Here is a 15891-nt window from a genome sequence, read left to right as displayed (position 1 = left end):
GGTTAGGGAGCTGATTTCCATTTGGGGGGATACAGCTATTCAAGCTAGATTGGATGGGTCATACCGCAACCGGGCGGTTTTACTTCCGTAAACACTGGCCATGCTCACTGCGTGTGATGTCGTCGTATCCTGCAATGCGCATGTGGAACACTTTTAGGTCGCTTTTCGTTCATACTGAGGATCACATACAAGTCGCATATATTTGTTAATGTGAATGACCTCACAAAAAAATCGGATTTCACAAAAAAATCGGAATTGAGCATTAAGCCTTGCAGTGTGAACGTAGCGAAAGGCATTCTATACAGTTGTGTGCTTCCAAGTTTGTGGCAACAGACTGGGGAAGAAGGTGATGGCCAGGTGTCCACATACATTTCAAATCAAATCAAGTTTATTTGTACAGCGCTTTTAACAATAAACATTGTCGCAAAGCAGCTTTACAGAATTTGAACGACTTAAAACATGAGCTAATTTTATCCCTAATCTATCCCCAATGAGCAAGCCTGTGGCGACGGTGGCAAGGAAAAACTCCCTCAGAGGACATGAGGAAGAAACCTCGAGAGGAACCAGACTCAAAAGGGAACCCATCCTCATTTGGGCAACAACAGACAGCCTGACTATAATATTAACAGTTTTAACAGGTATAACCCTCAACTGTCCTCATGGGGCCTTCCTTCACAGGAGTGGGGCGATAAAACTCCGACCAGACACAGGGCACCAGGATGGATCAAGCAGGTCCGAGGGGCAGAAGAGGCCAGCATCTTAATCCCAGGATCAACATGTAACTCAGAGGGACAGATGGGGGGGGAGAGAGAGAAAGAAAACACGTTGTTAGGTATGCCCTAAAAATGACAAGTATTAAATCTGTGTGGTAGGCTCGCAGAGACGAGAGTCTTTACATCAGGCATAACACACAATGGCATGTTAATATGGTAAAAAATATATCATGACCTGCTCTGGCTGGATGCTTGATTGGGTGATGGGAGCACACTCCTCAGCAATGATGAGATGCAGATGGGACCCTTAGGGCTGGCCAAGACAATTCAGTTACATTTCACCGGGTCTGGGACATGCGACAGAATGTCTGACGGCCGATTCCCTGCAGGCTACGATAGCCAGTCGAGGTCCCCACCGTCTCCACCAAAAGATTTCCTGTTGACTCCATGTAACTCAGAGGGACAGATTTGGGGTGGGGGGGAGAGAAAGAAAAACACAGGTGGTTAGGTATGCCCAATGTCACCTGAATAAGTAGAAACAGTATACATATTGCACCGAGTACAAGCAGGGACTCCGGCAACTAACTATGACAGCATAACTAAAAGGAGAGAGCCAGAAGGTAACACAGGCATGAGGGAGCCCCGGGACATAAAGCAGCCAGCCACTACACCGTCAACAAACTCGAGTGAGCAAGCGAGTGGGGACTGACAGCATCCATACATCCCAGTTTACCAAAACACTCTATGTCTGAGGACCCTCCAGATCTACTCCTTTACCTCATAAACACCATTAACAAAAGGCTTGACTAAACAGATATGTTTTCAGCCTAGACTTAACCTAGACATTTGACCATATAGTGTATATCATGAATGTATGCACAATAACCTGCATTATTATACATACAGGACACCTTTTTTTGATGGAATAAAAACAATGTATTCTATTCCCTTCTAGCGGGTTTCATTCATTTAGTTTGATAGCATGCAATATTGTTAGCATATCACTTATCCTACATGTATTACATCACTCTACCCAGTGGACAATGAGCATTGAATATGGTTTATGATATTCCATGGTTGTCAAGACAACATAACATCATACATCAGAGATGTAAAATTTCTGCACTAGTGAGTGACTGACAATTTGTAAACAAACATGGCCACCAGGTTTGCATTGTTAAATACAGAAGATTTTGAGAATTTTGAAAGAGACAGACGTGTTGAACACCCAAAAGGAATGTGTATGTATAATAATAATATTGGCTGGCTTTTCTTCATGGTATATCAGATATATTCCATTCAGCTACTCATCTTCGATTAATTCAATATCATGCTAGCTGAATGGAATATATCTGATATATTACTCAGTGCCAGCCAAAATTATTTAAATATTGAAGGGGTGGAAAAATCATTATAGCTGGAAAATTACTTCTATGTATAAAACATAAGTTTTGTTTTTGGTGTGAACACACTAAATTAGTTCTGGAGCAACAGTCATTTGTTACTTTAACCAATGCTCTCTTTACTCATTCGCTGATGGCTGGTGGATGGCCTCATCTAGGCAGATTTGTGGTTGTGCCATATTCACCAATAAAAGAGAATAATGAAAAGTCCATTAATTAAAAAAGGGGAAAAAACAGTCTTCTTAAAAATGTCATTTAGAAATAAAAACCTTTTTATAATGAAAGAAAAGAAATAAAACCAGAAATGTGACAGTTATTGTGAAACTAAGTTTGATGAAAAAAAGGATAATATTTCTTTATTCTTTATTTTGACCAAAATGGTGTTCCATAGTTATCATTTTTGTTTTTATGAAATACTAGATATAACAAAGATGGTAACAGATGATTTTATCCAAAGTGATCACATTAGCTTTGACTCATGAGGGATCTTTCCCAAGAGTGGCTCTCTGACTTTCCTGGTATTTCAATGCATAGTCTTGCATCCAACATGAAACATTCCACAAGCTACTTTTTTGTCTTCTTATATTTTGAAATACTTCTGCTGAAGTGTTTTTCAAATTCTTATCTTGGCACTTGTCATCCATGGCTTAACTATTCCCAAACACTCCCCAGATAGCAGAGGGTCGTTGATTCGACGTGGAATCATCGGCATGTTCTTCGACCTATATGCCGTCGAATCACCGTCGATCACCGACGTTGATTCAACACCGCTTTGCTCATACGAGTTTCCGTTGAAACGACGTTGAAAAGTGGCTGGTGGTCGACAGAGAATAGACCCCCTTTCACCCTTTATTCAACTACGTATTTCGGTCGATTTATAGTTGAATTTTCGGCGATGATTCATCCAACTTTACTTCCTGTTTTATGTACAACAGGAAGGCTACAAATTAAGCAAAACAGGCTAAATTAAACTAGCTAACAATAAAGCATCGGGGCTCTTGCCTAGGATGAACACACATGCATACTTCAACCATGAAAGTGAAACTTAATTTATATCAATGTGCGTAGGCTACGTCCTGTTTAATGTACAACAGGATATAAAAATGCATGCAACAATGCACCTCTCCTAATGTTTGTCAAGCTATCTAATGAGGCATAACTTTTAACATTTATAAGGAACAGAACACACTTGAACAAGTTCTTAGAAACATTTTATGATTTATTTATAATTGTGGCCTATTCCTCCTGCGGCGCAGACCTGTACATGGAAACAGAAAAACATAACCAAAATTAATTTGATGCAGCATTGATAAAGAAAGTCAGCAGTAGGCTATGGGTTTCTAAATGCCACCCTACCTCATTATTTGGACATGGGGAAAAACTATATTTAAAATCCAAAGAGGGATGGAGGGAGGAAAATTAAAACAAAAGAAAGAAATGAAATATAGAGTAGAGAATATTTGATAAAATTAAGGATGTTTTTATTCAGTAAACATTTAAAAAAATGTTCTACAACACTCTAGCCTAGTGACTTACCAGTAACAAAATAGACTTGAAGTATTCAGATCTGCTCTGCATAAAGCAGCTAAATCCTCTCTCTGTCTCCTGGCAGAAAGCTCCTTGGTTTGCTTGTGTCTCAATCACAGCTGGTATTCTGTAGAAAGACTTCTTTTCACCTTTCCCATCAGCTTTGTTAGAACACCCTAACACAGCACAAAAGTTTACCATTGTAGGTTTATGATGAACCAAGTGCCTCGTGGGTTCACATACCGCCCGCTGCCTTTATTTCCCCCAAATCACGAGTTTGTTGGTCTTCCAATGTGGCGCAGGGTTTGTTTACTTCCGGTTTCGGGTGACGTCAGTGAAAGGGGTCTAATGGGGGCATTACCGCCACCCACTGGATTGGGGTGTAAAGCAGTCTGAACAAAACGTGTAAACATAAACATAGGAGAAATGAACCCGTTTTTCTAACTCGTCCTCACTTAGTCTACTTTTCTTTTTTGATTAGTCTGGATTTGATATTGTAAATTTAAATGTGAATCAATGTATATTCATCGGACATGAACAAATGAATAAATCTTGAGTAATCTTGAGGCGTGTGTGTCCGGGGCGCGGTGTCGCGGGGGGGGGATCGAACGAACCCTCCGATCCCCCCTGGCTACGGGCCAGTTCATCCTACCAATGTTGAAAACTGGCCGGCAAAAGTGACGATGGTTCAACGTCGTATATTCAACCTTCTCTGACGGTCGACAGATCAACCTTTACCCACGTTGATTCAACGGTGATAAATCGACCCTCTCAGACGGCGGAGAAATCGACGTTTCACGGCGCCGTTTCAACGTTGATTTTCTGACGTACGACGGAAACCGACCATTCTGACCAAAACTCTACGTCGTTTCAACGACCCTCTGCTATCGGGGTCTTGTCTGGCCTACCAGCTTTTAATAGTTAACTCACCTTACATGATCCAAAACACAAACAGAACATTCCAGGATGATTAGAAGTTTGTAGATTGATATCAGTTCATGTTCTGGTCTAAGATATCAAACCAACAATTGCATGAAATCACTCATTCACAGCCCATTCAAGATTTCTACCACTTACAGTTCCTTAAATACTTGGCTCACATTTGCAAAATGGAAAAAGATGCACTATAGAAACAAGCAATGTTTTATAAACACATGTCAAACAAGGGGCGGCACGGTGGTGTAGTGGTTAGCGCTGTCGCCTCACAGCAAGAAGGTCCGGGATCAAGCCCCATGGCCGGCGAGGGCCTTTCTGTGTGGAGTTTGCATGTTCTCCCCATGTCCGCGTGGGTTTCCTCCGGGTGCTCCGGTTTCCCCCACAGTCCAAAGACATGCAGGTTAGGTTAACTGGTGACTCTAAATTGGCCATAGGTGTGAATGTGAGTGTGAATGGTTGTCTGTGTCTATGTGTCAGCCCTGTGATGACCTGGCGACTTGTCCAGGGTGTACCCTGCCTTTCGCCCGTAGTCAGCTGGGATAGGCTCCAGCTTGCCTGTGACCCTGTAGAAGGATAAAGCAGCTAGAGGTAATGAGATGAGATGAAATGAGATGTCAAACAAGACATGGAGAAAAGTGGAAGACCTGGTGGTAGTGGATCAACAGTAGGTGTGGAAGACAATGATGGACAAAAAGAACACTGAGTATCTATTGGGGGAAGTCATGGCCTAATAGTTAGTGATGCAGCTTTGGGACCAAAAAGGTCACTGGTTTGATTCCCTGGACCAGCAGAAAAGGCTAAAGTGCCCTTGAGCAAGGCACCTAACCCCCAACTGCTCCCCAGGCTGCTCTGGGTATGTTGTATGTTGCTCTGGATAAGAGCATCTGCTAAATGCCTGTAATGTGATGTAATGGAACATCATTTTCCAATGGCACACCCCAAGGCCAATCATGTGCCACATGGGAAGGAATGATAATGATGGTCAACTAATAAAAGTGAATAGTCATGCAAACCCTTACATCTCATTTCCAAATATCAAAAAATATAATGGTAAGAAAGAGATTTAAGAAGAACTCTAATAACCTACATGTCCTTAATCTCCCATCGCCCTTGTCTTTTTGCTGCCTCAATATTTCTTTTTTCAGCATGTTTTTAGGTCTCTACACCAGGCAGTCCATTTCAGGATGAATCACACCAACATCAAACAGGGCCAGAATCACATTTAGATGAGTGTCTGGCTTGTATCATATGCAGCAAACAGCTGCTGAAACTTGATTAGCTAACATGCTCTGTTCAATCATGTGTACAGTCGTGTGTGTGTGTGTGAGGTTTAGATATTGTGATAATGTGAAGCAGTAGACACTACAGGCCATGTCAATATTATTTTATACAAGTTTGCACCAGCAAAATAATAGAAAAAAAAAAAACATGGCAGCAGACCATACTGTATTTTGGCCCTGCTTGATTTTAACACATATGGACAAGGTAATGCCTTGTACACCTCAAGGATCTGTATTGCTTCTCATCTCTATTCATTGGACACAAACCCAGTGGGAAGTCATCATGGCTCCTCTTACCAGCAATATGCTGATGATACTCAGTTCTACTTGTACTTATTTCAGGATCTCGGCATTCAAATAAGTTCATTGATCCAAAAGAACATCACCATGAAGTTTAACTAATCAGCACAATTACCATCAATGTTCTGCTGAACATTTGGAGAAAGCAACTCTTGATCATTGTGCTCTGTATAACATCAAGATTAGACCACATCTTTAGGAATATTCAACACAACTCCAAAAACTTGTCCTCTCACTGCTAAAATCCTGCAACTCTCTGCTCATTGAACTAAGAGCTTGGACTGACCTCTTCAAATGATTCACTGCCCTTCCGGTGCACATGTCCTTCTGGTAATTTCACCTACGCTCTCTTTAACCTTTATATATTTTGCTTGGGTAGATATGACCACAGCAATCACACCCTAGTACAGATCAACACATTAGCAAACTGCCTGAGCAAGCTCACTCTGGTGATAACCGATGTGACTGCACAAAGTAATTAAGTGATTAAGTATGCCATGCACCTATTTTTGGTCATGGCAGCATTTTTGAGATATAAGCAGCTAAAGCTGACCCACCTGATGAACAACATTTTCAAGCCTATTTTTGTATAAAAGGCTATAATACTTATTTTGGATACAAGCCTACAGCTTAAAAAAAAAAAAAAAACGTCTGGAGTACTGGGCCAAGTTTTATTGTTGGATGTACTTTGCTGACATCATGTTGGTTGCTAAGTGCTTGTTTTTCATGAAGTTTATGGTAGCCTGTAGAACCTACACTATAAGCCCTTTAATAATGATCAAAAAGATGTCTAGTGATTCTGAGCTGAGTGAATCTCCAGTCTCTAGCACTCAAAGTTACTTTACATGACAGGGGAAGCCATGGCTGAAAGGTTAGAGAAGCAGCTTTGGGACCAAAAGGTCACTGGAGAAGCCATGGCCTAAAGGTTAGAAAAGCAGTTTTGGGATCAAAAGGTTGCTGTTTCAGTTCCCTGGACCAGCAGGAATGATTGATGTGCTCTTGAGCAAGGCACCTAACCCCCAACTGCTCTTCTGGGTATGTTGCACATTGCTCTCAATAAGAGCGTCTGCTAAATGCCTGTAATGTGTGAAACCAAGGCAAATATTCACCAACTATGCAAGTACTGCTAAAGCTGCCCTAACCACAGGTGAACTACAGCCTGCCACCTACACTGTTTCCTTTTTATGGGCAAAGCAGCATAGAATTTGCTGATTTAAGACTCCCCCCAAATAAATGAATTGCCAGATTACTCATTCATACCAGGAAATCTGGCCATATCTGCCCTTTCAAACTTCACTATCTTTCTTATTATTACATTAAAGTGCATATGAAGCTATTATTTATTTATTTATTTATTTATTTATGGGGGGGGGGTATCTACTGTGCAATAAGCAAATAAAACATAATACATGGAAAATCCATAAAACCAAAAGTAAACCCTTTACCATTTATCTAAAATAAATGTCTGGAAGACTGCTTCATGTTTAATTGAAGGATGTACTTTGCTGACCTCACGTTGATTGCTACGTGCTTGTTTTTAAGAACAACAAGTAGAGTGAATCAACAGTCTCTCACACTCAAGGTCATTCATCAAATGAAGTAGAAACAGACTCCAATGTTTTTAAAAGCTACTATATACCATACAAAGATGGGTCACTCTCTGGGCCCTGTACTACGAAGCGGGTTTTCTGGCTTACCAGGGTAACTTCGAGAGTAACTTGATCACGTGCAGCGTAACTTCCCGATTAACCCATACTACGAAAGTTGGCTATGTTCAAACCGAGGTATGCTGCCATGGCAACTTACGCTGCATCTCAAACCTGCTCGTCTCAGGTTATGTTCTTGGTTAACCCGAGGTTTCCGATTAACCACACCCTTTTTAAACACCACCTCTCCACCGACATTTCCTCTAGAGACAATGCCAGCGTACCTGGATGACCCGTGCGATATCGGAGCGCAGATTAGAGATGGGATTTATGGCTCTTTGATCGCATCTTTGTGATCCGTTCTTTGAAAAGAGCCGTTCAAAAGACTGGCTCATTTGGCTCTTTTTAAATATTTTTTCAGTTTTAAGAAGACAGCGTCTAAAGAAGCCAGATCCCTCTGCTTAGACAGTGACATCAATATTTCTGGACATACCTTTTATATAAAGCAACCTAGACTTACATTATTGTAACCGCTAAACGCTCATAAATAACCATTAAAAAACAATGAGGGCTTCAATGAATATCCATGCAGAACGGCTTTTCTGTAAAAAAAAAAAAAAGAACCTACTCAAGAACATGGTTACCAAGAACGCAAGAATATTTTATAAAAAACACTTGTTTTACAAAAACATTTAAGTCTGAGATACAAAATAGATACAACTACAATAAATATAACACAAGATCTAGTTATCACAAAAGAACATTTTAATAGAAAAAAACAAACTTTCTATATTAAAAATATTGAAATTGTAACAAAAATAGATACAACTAAACAGTCAGATAAATAGATAAAGTTATAACAAGAACACAAGATTATTTTAATAGGAAAAAACAAACTATTAATGCAAAAAATATTATTAGAAAAATAGATACAACTAGACAAACAGATAAATAAATAAAATACACAAAAATAGAACAAACAAAATGACGATAGAATAAATTAAATGAACGTCCGTGCAAAGTAGTTTTCCCACAATATTATCATTAATATCACACAACAACATTATAAACTATATACAAAACAATTTGAACTATTAGGCAAACAGATAAAACTTGAATAAATAAAAGGCAAATGAATGCTTGCTTGCACGCGCACACACACCCTATTATGAATGATGTTTTTATATTTCATTTTCACCTGTTGCCAGGTGCGTTTGGCACTGCTGTTGCCTCTGAAATGTTCACAGAACGTACACCAACTTAGTCAAAGGGACTGAACAGTCAGTCATCCTAATTCATGTGACTCTGTGCACATATCAGCTTAAGTAGGCTACTCCATGAATTTACCATACCAAATTTTATTCAGGATTTTTCGGACATTAAACAAGCTATATATGACTGGGGCCACGTCGAAGGACCATTTTCTGTGACTTGTGATTGATCATGAAGCTTTCTCTCATCCTATACTTCTGTTCTGGAACATGTAGAAGGGAGAATGTACTTGCGCATTTACCTGATCGGCAATTCGTTGCCAACATGCTTGCCGCTCCTTATTGGCAGCCGCTGTGTTAGATTTTGCTTTTAATGTTGTTTTGAACTCCTCGTAGCTTTGCATTATGACAGCGCATTCTTCCTCCGTGAAGTACGGCGACCGTGCCATTGTGAACAGTGGTGATTTGCGCTGATAACCTCCCCTTTAATGTGAACGCGCATTAACCCTGATTAGGTTAAACCAGGTTCAACAAATCAACTTCATAACTGGCGTCGTAGTACCGTTTAACCCCAAACAAGATAACCAGGTTTTGTCAACCCCGGTTTAGCGGGGGAACCCTGGGTTACTTCTGGGTAGGTTAACCTCCGTTCGTAGTACAGGGCCCTGATGTTGAAGACAATGACGAGCAAGACCAAGACAACAATATGGATGAACAAACTGATACTCAAACAGTATTAGAAGCACATTATGAAAGAACAGTAGCAGTTGAGGCTTGGTAAGTTTTAAGCAACATTATTTAAATAAAATGAATTTTTTGAAGGAAAGGAAAAACAAAACACATGTTTTGTGTGTGTCGTAAGCAGCGCTATTTTTATGACTGTGATAGGCTGTCTCTATATAGAGATCAGTGCTGTGATAAAGAGCTATATGGCTGGCATAACAGCATGAAATACAGCATGAAACCTAGCCTTTCATTTCCATTTTACTTTTAGTGGGATTGATGAGGCTGTTTATGAAGCAATACCTGTCATGGTCCTACCTGTGGGCTTCTCTCTTCAGGTAACATCTCCACTCAGCATTACTGGCCATGCCCGCACTCACTTCCTCTTATTAACTTTCAGTGACTGTCATTGGCTGTTGCCGATCACCTGCTTCCCCCTGGGTGTATTTAAGCTGCAGTTCTCCCTAGCCTCAGTGTCAGATTGTCTGCAGCTCTCAGCCTGATACCCTGCTCTGTGTTCCTACTACTCTGACTCCTGATATTGTGCTGTTCCGTTTGACTCTGTCTGCTCTCCAGCCCTGGTAACCTGATCTGCCTTCTGTCCTGTTGACTCTGCCTCTTGCCTGCCCCTCTTGTATCTTCACCTGATCTCCAGCTTGCTCAGCCCTACAGCCACACCTCTCTGACTATGCCTGGTCCCGTCTCATCTCTAAAGCTAAGCAGGGTCGGGCCCAGTCAGTACTTGGATGGGAGACCTCAGACATCACCACCAGCCATCCCTGCCTCTCAGTTCTCCTGCCACTGGACTTCACCCACACACATTCTTCCAACTCCCCTTTCCCCTATTATTAATAAACTGTGGTTTGAGCGCATTTGATCTCCTCTCCTGTCTGTTCTGTGACAAATACCTAGTTTTGTTGCATAACGAATAATAAATAGGCTAGCTTGAATGTTTGTTATTCCATCTTTATAAGAATAGTCTTACTTGCGATGAAGGTCCATGAAATGAACAATAAGAACAATAAATCATGCAATGTGGATTGTTAACTCACTATTGACAAAGTATAACATTTTGTTGGATAAACTTCATCTTGTTAGGCATTCACTGACAATTCTGATAGTTTTATTGTGATGGAGTCTTTGGTTGGTATGGACCCTTTTCACAGGATAGCTTGTAACTTATTTTCACCAACCATCAAGGCAGCATACCTTCTTTCATAACAGCTGTCTTCCAAATGCACTGAGCATGGCAAAGTATATTTGCTCAGAGGTACATGAAAGTCTGGGCACAAATTTGACCCAGTTTTGTCTTGGAGCTGGATTGGATGGGAACTGATGCATCTTTGCCAAGTCAAAGTCCCTCTCACACCAGAATCTGGTCTTCCCAGGCAGTCTCCTGTCCCAGTAATAACCAGCTCTTTGAGGCGTATGGGTGTGGCGCCGATCTCCGTTTCAATAGCCCTCGGCTTCTTGCCTATACAGCTAGGGTTACAGTAGGGGGCTAATTCTACTTCCCCACTCACATCTGTATTGCAGCATGCCTTGCCAGATGGTAGTAGGTACCATTTTTATGATGGTCTTTGGTATGGCCTGACCGTGAGTAGAACTCGCGATCTTCCGATTGAGAGGCGGACACGCTAACCACTAGGCCAACTTGCAGTATGATGCATCCTTATACTAGGGGTAAAAGTTGTGTTCATATAAGTAACATTATTTGGTTTACAAACTTTACAGTTGTATGTTTCAACAGTATGTTAATTGAAATATGTTGAAAAAAAATGTTCAAGTGCAGTTTAAAGCCTTCTTCTTCTTCTTTTGTATTATGTACTAGAGATAAAAGTTGTGTTCATACAAGTAACATTATTTGGTTCTCCGGTGGCACAATATCGACCTTCTCTTTTTTTGGTTTTACTGTCCGCCATAATGAAATGCGACATGTGATAGTAAATTTGCAACCAACGTGACATCACAGAAATGTTGTATGATATGTTTTGGCCAAGACAAATTTTTAGTCAACCCCCGAAACTTCTTTGCCTCATAAAAATGTCAGTTTTTATTATTAGCTCACCTGGCCGACAAGCCGATGAGCTTATGCCATCATGTGTTGTCTGTCATCCGTCCGGCATTGTCCACATTTCATGAAAATCGCTTCTTCTCTCTCAATTCTTCACCAATTATTATTCTTTTTAGTAGGAAGGTAGGTCTACCTGGGGTACATATAGCTTCTACCCAAATTTGCAAAATTGCAATTGTAGAGAGACCCTGATATGGGTGGAGCACAGAAGCATGGCAGGCGGTTGTTGGGAGCAATTCCAGCGTTATGGACGTGACACTTGAACTCAAAATGGCAACAAATGACCCAGTGCATGTTTTATTGTCTCCCAGTATTTAAACAGGTGTTGCATATTTTAAGGCTGTACCATACTGGAGAAGTGATAGAACAAGAACAATTCCCATAGTACATCTAGGGCATGCCAGAAAATGCCAATAAAAGATGCGTTATGGACATGACAGAAAAAGTATCACTTTTCTTGGGTGACTGTACATTTTTATCAAACTCTGTGAAATCGTAAACCTAATGTCGAAATGGAGATATCCATTTGATAGAGGGGTCCAAGGTGAATATTAAAAAATCTTTGTTTAAAATATTTTGTATTTCATGCAGAGTTTCGGAAGGAAAAGTCAGCGTTATGGATGTGATGAAATTCCGTTACGGATGTGACGCATCTGAAATAGACATGGCATATGTTTAGAAAATCAGCAATTTAACCACCATAACCCTTTGAAAAACTCTCTAAATATCAGCTAAAACTATCAAAGTTCTTAAATAATATTTAGGATGGCTATTGTTTTGCTGTTTTGTGGATTTTAGCATACATTTCTGTGGCTTGTGGCAATAATATAGAATTGTACATGATCAAAGTTGATTTTAGCTTGGGGTTTACATTATAAGAAAGAAAGACTGACAGTGACACATTAGGTTGGTTACAAATTGGTTCAACTTATTCACATCTGTAAAATACAGGCCTAGGTGATATCTCTGGGAGTGGTTTTGATGTATTACATGTTGCTTTATTTTTGCATGGTGAGGTTGACATTTACATGGAATTGTCCTTTGCATCTTAATTATTATCTTTATTGTTGCTTTTCAGCACACAACTCAAACTCTCTCTCACACTCACACACACAGGCTACTATCAAGCCCTCGGCCCTGACCTCCCCTTCTCACTCTCCTTTTATAGGGCGCGGCCACTGGAGAAGACAGACAAACACATGTTAATTGACAACAGGTGTAGCGATACGACCACTCACCTTCCCTGACTCCACCTTCCATTCAAAGACTGATGCTCGGCCATGCCCCCGCTGCCACATACCCCCACCGCCCGACTCAGGCCGGGGAGCCATCCGGCCTGCAGCGGACTCCCCCCCCCGATGGGACAGGAAGTCCACCACCACCATCTGTGCCCCCGGCCTGTGGACCATCTCGAATTTAAATGGCTGGAGGGCAAGATACCAATGGGTGATCCGCATGTTGGCATCCTTCATGCGGTGGAGCCACTGGAGGGGCACATGGTCCGAACATAGGGTGAAAGCGCATCCCAGTAGGTAGTACCGGAGGGCGAGAACCTCCCACTTGATGGCTAGGCACTCTTTCTCTATCGTGCTGTACCTGCTTTCCCGCATTGACAGCTTCCAGCTAAGGTACAGCATAGGACGCTCCTCCCCCTCCACCTTCTGGGACAGAACAGCCCCCAGCCCTCTGTCCAGTGAGTCTGTCTGTAAAATAAAGGGGAGAGAAAAGTCAGGGGAATGTAACAGTGGCCCCCCACATAGTGCAGCCTTTACCCTAGAGAAAGCCTGTTGGCATTGCTCCATCCACTGGAGCACAGAAGCACAGCAGGTGGTTGTTTGCATCTTAATTATTATCTTTATTGTTGCTTTTCAGCACACAACTCAAACTCTCTCTCACACTCACACACACAGGCTATTATCAAGCCCTTGGCCCCGACCTCCCCTTTTCACTCTCCTTTTATAGGGTGCAGTCACTGGAGGAAACGCACAAACACACATTAATTGAGAACAGGTGTAGCGATACAACCACTCACCTTCCCTGACTCCGCCTTCCATTCACAGACTGATGCTTGGCCACGCCCCCACTGCCACAGCAATGAAGATATGCCATAATTAGTCCCTAATGAGCAGTTTCCACACAAATAACTTCTCTCTCAGTTCTTCACCGATTTTTATTCTTTCTGGCATGAAGGTAGGGATACCTAGGGTGCATATAACTTCTACCCACTCCAGCCCCTTCTAGTCCAGAAGGAACAATCTAAAGTGGGCCACCTTGTGCAGTTATACTCTCAAGTATTTGAACTGGACTGGTTGAGAGTAGAACTACGCAAGGTGGCCCACTTTAGATCATTCCTTCTCGACTAGCCGGAGTGAGCTATGCCATCATTGATGGTCTTGTTGTTGTCTCAAACTTTACAGTTGTATGTTTCAACAGTATGTTTATTGAAATATGTTGAAAAAAATGCTTCAAGTGCAGTTTAAAGCCTTCTTCTTCTTTTGTATTAGGTACACAAACTTTAAAGATAAGATAAGATAAGATTACCTTTATTATCCCACAATGGTGAAATTTCCTGTTTGCAGCAGCACAGTGGATAGCAGCAGAAGAGGACATATCAAGCCACACAAAAAAAAAAAAAAAATATATATATATATATATATATATATATATATATATATATATATATATATATATATATAAAATTAGAGGAATTATGAAGTAGATGAAACACACTTATTGCACATAATGTGGTGGTCATAATTGCAAAAGATAAAACAGAAAAAAATGCAACAACTATTGACAGACATACAGATGTGAGTCTACTGTGAGCAGTGCTAGTTCTACAATCTAACAGCTGCAGGAAGGAATGATCTGCAGTAACGCTCCTTCACACTCTTAGGGTGGAGCAACCTCCTGCTGAAGGAGCTCTGCAATCCAGTGAGTAAGTCCTGTAGGGGGTGGGAGTTGTTCTATATCATAGATGACAGCTTAGCCATCCTCCTCCTCCCACCCACTGCCTCCACTGGCTCCAGGGGGCATCCCAGCACAGAGCTGGCCCTCCTGATCAGTTTGTCCAGTCTCTTCCTGTCAGCTATGGAGATGCTGCTCTTCCAGCAAACCATGCCATGAAAGATGGCTGATGCCACCACAGTGTCAAAAAAGATCTTCAGGAGTGTCCCTTGCACTCCAAAAGACCTGAGTCTCTGCAGCAGATACAGCCTGCTCTGACCTTTCTTGTACAGTACTGTGGTGTTATCAGTCTGGTCCAGTTTGTTGTTCAGGTGAACACCCAGGTTCTTATAAGATGTCACCAGCTCAATGTCCTTCCCCTGGATGCTCACTGGTGTTGGGGGGGGGCACAAAATCTATAAATTCAAATCTAAAAATTCAAATCCAGGGAAGATATAAAGGCAAGGGCCACATCGGTTGTTCTGTCCAGCTCATTGAAACCCCCAGTGAAACACCATACATGGCAGTCATTCACAGTGTGGTGAATTATCTGGACTTGGTGGCCACAGTCACAGGCAGAGCTGTCTGCCATCAACCATTTATGCAGACGGTGTCCTGTTCTTGTGTGGAGGGTGTATATGCAGTTCAATGTCTGCCACCGCTTGTGTACAGACATTGTTTAAAGTATGTCATTGCCATTACCTCCTCATTGTACTTCTTTTAAATTCTCCACCCTGCATACCAACATGTTCACTCAGGTGAACTGATACATGTGCTTTTTTTATCTATTAAACCAATAGAAAGATCTGCTAGGTAAAGGTAGGTACAGTATGATGTTTTCAAACTCTGGAAAGTATCACCTATGAGAATGCCACACAAATGCACCTAACCCAAGCTGTTCAGCTGGTGTTTTGTTTCTGTCATGCAAATTCAATATTAGATCTTCCCTATTCTCTGGACTTGTTGAACCAGAAACCAGACCTTGAAGAGGCATTTTTGCTCACTGACTGTCTAACTGATTGACACCCTGCTATTACATCAAGATCTCATCTCATCTCATTATCTCTAGCCGCTTTATCCTTCTACAGGGTCGCAGGCAAGCTGGAGCCTATCCCAGCTGACTACGGGCGAA

At 41.5% G+C, this 15891-nt stretch overlaps 1 long non-coding RNA gene across 1 annotated transcript; it reads right to left on the bottom strand.

Annotated features, from left to right (window-relative positions):
- Positions 1 to 3314: 3314 nt before the first annotated feature.
- Positions 3315 to 4167, bottom strand: LOC132874687 (uncharacterized). Its single transcript, XR_009651694.1, has 2 exons — positions 3653 to 4167; positions 3315 to 3374 (listed from the first exon to the last, which is right to left on the bottom strand). It is a non-coding gene; the product is annotated as an uncharacterized LOC132874687 (long non-coding RNA).
- Between the last annotated feature and the right edge of the window lie 11724 nt (positions 4168 to 15891).

The sequence above is a fragment of the Neoarius graeffei genome, chromosome 2 (genome assembly GCF_027579695.1).
Source record: "Neoarius graeffei isolate fNeoGra1 chromosome 2, fNeoGra1.pri, whole genome shotgun sequence".
NCBI classification, from domain to species: domain Eukaryota; kingdom Metazoa; phylum Chordata; class Actinopteri; order Siluriformes; family Ariidae; genus Neoarius; species Neoarius graeffei.
Note: the sequence above shows the minus strand (reverse complement) of the source record. Positions and strands in the feature narration are given on the sequence as shown.